Source organism: Hipposideros armiger, unplaced genomic scaffold (genome assembly GCF_001890085.2).
Source record: "Hipposideros armiger isolate ML-2016 unplaced genomic scaffold, ASM189008v1 scaffold_310, whole genome shotgun sequence".
NCBI lineage: Eukaryota > Metazoa > Chordata > Mammalia > Chiroptera > Hipposideridae > Hipposideros > Hipposideros armiger.
This window is the reverse complement of record NW_017731660.1, coordinates 1,379,114-1,387,116: the sequence shown is the minus strand read 5'-3', so window position 1 is coordinate 1,387,116 and position 8,003 is coordinate 1,379,114. Positions and strand designations below refer to the sequence as shown.

General features: G+C 41.2%; 1 pseudogene; it reads left to right on the top strand.

Moving 5' to 3' along the window:
• Nucleotides 1–330: 330 nt before the first annotated feature.
• LOC109391992 (ras-related protein Rap-1A pseudogene) lies at nucleotides 331–1,169 on the top strand (annotated as a pseudogene).
• Nucleotides 1,170–8,003: the final 6,834 nt, after the last annotated feature.

Genomic DNA, 8,003 nt, shown 5'->3' with positions numbered 1-8,003 from the left:
GACATAACCATAACAACTTAGCAAGAGACTTTTTATCAAATTACTTTCCATTAAACCTGTTGAACACATGATTTGTAAAGGTGTTTTCTCCTTCCTTTGCCCCATCCTAATTCTAATTTTAAAGAAATCAGCCTATAGTATTCTCCTCCGATAAGGAGAATAAAACAATGTGAACCCTTTCATACAAAATGCAAGGTCTGGGAGCGTTCTGCAGGCGCTGCCGTTGCTCTCGAGGCCTCTGCCACCATCACCACACAGAGACAGAGCAGGAGCCACGGCCAGGAGAGGAGGAAGGAGGAGGTGGAGGAGGGTAGGGGTGGGGGTGTGGGGGGGTACAAGGTAGTGGTCCTTGGTTCAGGAGGCATGGGGAAGTCTGCTCTGACAGTTCAGTTTGTTCAGGGAATTTTTGTTGAAAAATATGACCCAACGATAGAACACTCCTACAGAAAGCAAGTTGAAGTAGATTGCCAACAGTGTATGCTCGAAATCCTGGATACTGCAGGAACGGAGCAATTCACAGCGATGAGGGATTTGTATATGAAGAATGGCCAAGGGTTTGCACTAGTATATTCTATTATAGCTCAGTCCACGTTTAATGACTTACAGGACCTGAGGGAACAGATTTTGCGGGTTAAGGACACAGAAGATGTTCCGATGATTTTGGTGGGCAATAAATGTGACCTGGAAAGTGAGTGAATAGTTGGCAAAGAACAGGGCCAGAATTTAGCAAGACAGTGATGTAACTGTTCCTTTTTGGAATCTTCTGCAAAGTCAAAGATCAACGTTAATGAGATATTTTATGACCTGGTCAGGCAGATAAATAGAAAACACCAGTGGGAAAGAAGAAGCCTAAAAAGAAGTCATGTCTGCTGCTTTAGACCTGCAGTAGCAGCAGCTCTGAGCCAGATTATAGGAATGAAGAACTGTTGCCTAATTGGAAAGTGCCAGCATTCCAGACTTCAAAAAATAAATCTGAAGAGGCTTCTCCTGTTTTATATATCATGTGAAGAATTTAGATCTTATATTGGTTTGCACAAGTTTCCCTGGAGAAAAAAATTGCTCTGTGTATATCTCTTGGAAAGTAAGACAATAGTATTTCTCTTTTGCAATAGCAGTTATAACAGATGTGAAAATAAATATACTTGACTCTAATATGATTATACAAAAGAGCATGAATGCATTTCAAATTTAGATATTGCTACTATAATCAAATGATTTCATATTGATCTTTTATCATGATTCCTCCCTGTCAAGCACTAAAAAGTTGAACCATTATACTTTATATCTGTAATGATATAGATTATGAAATTTCCCCTCAAACTCATTGCAGCAGATAACTTTTTTGAGTCATTGACTTCATTTTATATTTTAAAAATTATGAAATATGATTCTGTCATTATATTCTAATTAAAATTGTGCATAATGCTTTGGAAAAATGGGTCTTTTATAGGAAAAAAAAACCTGGGGTAACTGATTTCTATGGCTTTCAAAGCTAAAATATATAATATACTAAACCAACTCTAATATTGCTTCTTGAGTTTTACTGTCAGATTAAATTATAGCTTTTATGGATGATTAAATTTTAGTACATTTTTTTTTAAAAAAACAACAACAACAACAAAATGCAAGGTCTGGACATCAGTGAGAACAATATTCTCTAAACTGACTATTCATTGTAAAAGACAATGGCTATTATCTTGCAATGTTGGGATTTTGTTACACAGAAGTGTTAGCTTACTATACATGTCTGCATGAGATCATAAGGAAGAGACTCAGCAGACACAACCAATGGTAGAATTTACACTCCAAGAACTACCGATAATAAAACAGTCTGAGAGATTTAAAATGTTTCAAAAGATAAAGGAATGCATAGAAGCCAGGAAGAGAAGCTTTGGGGAAAAGAAGGAAGCAAATAGAAATTTCGGAAATGAAATAGTCGTTAAAATTTAAAAACTCAATAACAAGTTAAACAGAAGACTAGAGAGAGAACTAGTGGTTTGGAAGAACAGAGAAAAGAAGAGAAATTATGAAAGTGAAATCAATGTGATGTGAAGAACAGAATGACAAATCCAGTATAAACGTAAAAGGAATTCCAAAGGAGAGAAAAGAGAGAATTAGGGAGAGACAACATATCAAAGAGTTAATAGCATAGAATTTACCAGAATTGATGGAGGGTAAGTGCCCAGGTTGAAAAAGAACCCTGGTTTCTGAGCAGGATAGATAAAAATAAACCTACCTATCATCACGTCACATTTGAAACTGAGGGGCATCAGACACAAAATATAAAGGTTCTCTTAAGAAAAGGAACTAAAGGAGGAAACCAAGAAGCTACATCCTGTCCTGTCTGGTGGTCTGGTGGTCTCCTTCAGCTTCCAGCCGAGACAGGAGCAAGACTGAGAAACAGCCAGTTATTCTCTAAGTGAAGTGTAATAGATCTGAGAGACGCTGAGCCCCAAAGAAGTTGCCGGATTAATCAAGACCACTTTGCAAGGCCTCGTTGTTAAGAATTGTTGATCATATGGGCGGGGCTTTCACCATTAATGCGTGTGTGCACTCGTGTGTGTTTAGGGTGAGGGGGAGAGGGAGAGTGTCAGGAATCATAAATTGTCTGCAATCCATCTCCTCCTGTTCAGTATATGTGCATTAAAGGACCATGGACCTCTCCTCCCAGACCAAGGGTTTTCAACCCTGGCTGTACCTGAGAATCACCTGGGGAGAATTTAAATGTACTAATGCCCACGTGGGCCCAACATGCACCTGCTCTAAAAGCTTCCCAGTGATTCTAATGTGCCACTGCATCTCAAGGCCATTATCTTAGAATAGAACTTCTCAACTTTGGCACCACTGACTTGGAGCAAGATAATTCTTCATTGTAGGGAATTATCCTTTGTATTGCAAGACATTTAGCAGCATCCATGGCCTCTACCCAATGGATGTCAGTGGGAAACCCACCCACAGTGTGACAATGAAAAATGTCTCCAAACCAATCTCCTGTTGTTCCTCACATTCCTTTGACCATGACCCTCAGCTGGACATGCTCACATACCTGAAACAGAAGCTTCAGAAAACACTTCTTATCCTCCATGTAAGCAATGTACTCTGATTTTCTGGTCTTTTCCATTCTTTTCTATTTCTTTTCTTTCTTTGGTGCTCATCGTGACTTACTAAACTTCCCTTAACTCTTCAAGCTACTCCAATCTGACTTCTGCCTCGTGACTTCATTGAAACTGTTTTTGGCGAAGATCATCGATAACCTCCTCACCCAACAGTCCCTTTGCGGTCCTTAGTGTCCCTGAGCTCTCAGTGACACTACACAGAGTTGACCACACTCTTTTTCTGAAATAGTTTCTTTCGTTGGCTGCCATGACACTGCACCCCCTGGTTTTCCTCTGCCCCGTTTTAGTCTATTTCTCTTCATTTCTGGGTCTTCCTTCTTTGTCTGATCTCTATATCAGGACGTTTCTTAGAGGTCTGTCTTGTCACTTTCTCTCTCCCGCTAGGTGACCTTCCATGTTCCTATGGCTTTTGATAACAACAATATGCTGAAGACCCTCAAATTTATGTTCAGCTCTCTCTTCTGAGTTTGATGCCCACATATCCAACTACCTTCTTAACACCTCTCCTTTGATGCTTCACAGACATCTAAAACAAAAAAAAACTCTTGTCCTTTCCCAAAACCTTTTATTTTTCCAACTTTTCAAACCTCAATAAATGGCACCACCAACCCATGCAATTGCTTAAGCCAAAGCTGAGAGGTCATACTTGACACGTCCGAGACACACAATGTTGCAGGTCTATCACCCTGCAAAGTACATTCTGAGTCTTCCTACTTCCCTCCATCCCCAAGGCCACCATCCTACTCCAAGCAGCTGTCACCTCTTACCTGGAGCACTGTCATGGCCTTTTAATGGCCTCGTCTCCTGCCAACACACAGCAATACTCTTAAAATATCAATTTGATCATTTCTCTTCCCTGCTTTAATCCCTTCAATGACCTCCTTTTGCATTTGGACTCAAGACCAAAGATCTCAGCCTGGCCTATGAGACTCTCCACAACCTCACGGCTCCCTGTCTCCCTAGACCCATGTGACAGTGCTTACCCACCTGCTCATCAGCCCTAGCCAAGCTGGCCTACCTTCTCTTAGGTCTGTGAATTGCCTGCCCACGCTCGTTCCTGCCTTGGGTTCTTTACTTTTGTTCCTCCACTTACAACACCCTTTCCTCACTTTTTGTAGTCCAATTTCTGTTACTCCCTGTGGTGCCAGGTTGACTTCCACTGGCTGAAAGTGGCCTAAATTAGGCCTCCATATGCTCTCCCCTAATGTGCTCTACTTTTCCTTTATTGTATCATTGGAGTTTGTAGTTGTGTGATTATTTGTGTTCCCCACCTGAAAGTAAGCTCTATGACATAAAGACAATGTCTTTTATGTTCACCCTGAGCCTAGGTCAATGCCTGGCACAAGTTAAGCACTTTATAAATATTAATGAAATGACTAAATGAATGAATGAATGAATAGCGTTGTGTTGCAGAAACAGAGTGGGACAAGGGTCACCTGGATGACTAACAGGTGTTAAGGAGCATATGATGGCAAACTTGCACTATTCTTTTGAGAAAATTGATAGTAAACGGGGTATAAGAAGGCAACTGCTTGGAAAGGCACAGCAGGGTCAAAGGAAGTTATTTGTTTTAAACTATCTGGAGAGTAACGTCAGTGATGAAGTTGTGTCCTGTCCTAGGCCTCTTTCTCTTCTCTTCCATGACCTGCATGAACTCAGCCCGTGAGCCATGAGGATACATCAGTGCCTCTCTGACTGTCAGGTCCTGTTAGGTTCAACCATCCTTGACGGAGTGGCTGGCTCTCTGCTCTCAGTCCTCTTCTAACCATGGTGTGCCCACTGCATACCTCTCACCCTGTACTCAGCTTGGCCCCACTTCATGCAGGACTGTACAACCATCGCTCTTTAGACAACAGGCTCTGGCAAAATGTAAACGTGACCTTTGAGAACTGCTAAACAGAACACTTGAGGGTTAATTCCAATGGGAACTAAGAATTTCTGCTTTATTTTCACTTACAGAATTATGAGGTGATGATGCAAGTTGAGTTTTATAATGAGTTTACCCCTGGCCATGGGGTCACAGCCTGTTGGAATATAATTGATGAAACTGCTTCGTTCATTGTGTGAGGTTGGACAAATCACTTCATTTTTTGGAGCTTCTGTTTCCTCATCAGTGAAATGAATGAGGGGGCTAGGTTGGACTTTGGGCTTGCAATAAGGCCTCATAGTTGACCCTCCAAATCAGAGGGACTGAGGGCAGTAACCGGGCCTATGTATTTTAAGCCTCTACATTCTGACATACACTGCTAGTTACTGGTTTAGATTCTTTGAATTCCTAATTCTGTATTAATATCCCCAGTTTGCTTAAAATGAAACCTGTCTAATAGTAGTGCTAAAATTTCTCTCATGAAATTTTGGTCCTACATTTAAATTATTTTATAAGATCCTTTATTCAGGTGAATAATTTATTTATAATAAGAGAAACCCAAGTACTAATAATGCCTTACTAATCTCTATGGTTCATATATATATATATATATATATATATATATGTCCATCATTTCAATGAAACTAAGCACTTGGTTTAGGAAGAATGCTACTGCAATAAGTGAGATGTCTTCTTAGGAAATGTTCTTTAGCATTCATGATGAAAAAGAGCAGTGTAGGCGTTTCCAGGCAAAACTACATGATCTCATCACCAACCTTTGGCTGTGAGTCAGAAGAAAGGTCTTATAATGGGGATAAGAATAGAGAACTGAAACTTACCAGGGAATTGAGAACAGAAATTACAGGCATGGCTAAAAAGCAAAAGATCGTTTTAGGGAAATCACCTCCTCATAACAGGACTCAGGGTGAGTCAGAAATTGCTGATGAAGGAGAAATCCTGGTGGGACAGACCGGGAACACTGATGAGTCCTCATCTCTCCATGCGCGCAGACAGGCAGGAGCATGTTCTCAGGCAGTTTTTGTTGAAGGAACACTCCATCCACCATGGGAACACGTATGGAACCCCATCCCACAGCCCTGTGCAAGGTGGAACAGGACATTACCACCACTGCCGCACAGGGTCTCCATCACATCCAAGTCAAGGCTAAAAATTGGAATTGGATTAAGTTATAGAAGAAGAAAGTTGTTTACCCTGCACACCCAAGTTTGTGGATTGGGCTCCATCCCTGCCATAGAGCTGCTGCTGTCCGACCTTTGTCACTGTCATCCCTTCATCCTGGGAGCCATGCACCTCTGCTCTGTGGCTCCAAAAGCGATCACTGACATACCCTGAGTTGTTCCTCCTCCTTAGAGTTTCTCCAGGTACAGAGTGCCCCCTTCCTCCTTCCATTATCAGTGGGAAAATTCATTCATTCACTCACTCATTTCATTTATTCATTCTAAAAGTGTCATGTTTTTGAGACCATGTTAGGCAACAGAAATATAGCAGGGAACAGACAAATTCTTTCTCTCCTGAAGGTTACATTCAGAAGGTGAGAGACAGACAGGAAACAAATAAATATACAGTAATACCTTGGTTTGTGAGCATAATTCATTCTGGAAACAAACTACTTGTATTGCAAGATATCGCACGTTTACCACGTTAAAATGTATTACAGCGGCCGGCCAAGTGGCTTGTTGGTTAAGAGTTGGCTTGGGAGAGTGAGCTCTGAGCATCAGGGCTGCCGGTTCAGTTCCCACATGGGCCAGTGACCCTGCACCTTCTACAGCTAAGATGGTGAACAACAGCTCGACCTGGAGCTGGGCTGCTGCGAGTGGCTGGTGTCGGTGCAGGCTGCAGTGGAGCTGCAGTGGGCTACCTTGAGCTACCGTGAGAGGTCGGCAGCCAGCATGAGCGGCCAACAGCTGGCATGAGCTGCCGTGAGCCGCAGTGAGCGGCCGTCCAATGGCCGGAGACCAACTGCCTCAGCCAGGAAGAGAGCAGTGATAACAATACCAACATGAGCCAGTGAAGTGACTTTCTCCACAACTAGACTAAAGAACAAAAGAACAGCAACTTGTCTGTTCCCCCTCCCCGATTCCCCAATAAAATTTTAAAAAAATACATTTCACTCTAATCCCATTAAATAAATTTATTTTTTAAAAAGTATTAGAAATGTTTGCTCATCTTGTGGAACACTCGCAAACCAAGTTACTCTCAATCCAAGGTTTTACTGTATATTGTAAATATACCAGTGGTGCCAAAAAAATGTATACACATTTTAAAAAAGGAAAAAGCTGTATTAAAATTGTAATACTCAATATATACCAATAACAAAAGATGAATACAAGTCACGTTTGACTTCTGTAATTACAAGAGGTGCTCAAAGTGGTTACCATCAGTGTAATTTTAATACAGTTTTTTGCCTTTCTTAAAATGTGTATACATTTTTTGGCACCCTCTGTATTTCGTAAATATATAATGCTGTGACAAATGCTCTGAGAGAAATATAGTCGGATAAAGAAGTGAAGAGAGACCGAAGGCAGATGTTAGTTTAGAGGTGGTCAGGGAGGCCTTTCTGTTGAGCTGACATTTGAGCAGAGAGCTCTGTGAACTTATAAAATGCTTTATACACTCGATAACCACAGATAAGCAGCCAACTAGCACCGTGAGGGACTGTCCCTTTGCAGTATACCCAGAGCCATGTCACAATCTGAGGCTAAATCAAATGACTTCTGTTGACAAAAAATATCCAGCCTAAGAGAAAGCTTATAAGAGTTTATTTGAGCCAAACTGACGACAATTACTGGGAAGCAAATTCTCAACGGATTGAGAAAACGCTCCAGAAAATGGCTGTTTTGCAACTTATTTTATACATTAGAATCAAAGGAGGAGGGTTACATGAAATCCATTGGTTGTAGATTAAGGGGGTGGGAGAAAGCAAAGCGGGGAAATCTCTGGGATTGGATAAAAAGTAAAATGGAGAGACACATACTTCTTTTACATTGGTGGGTACAGCA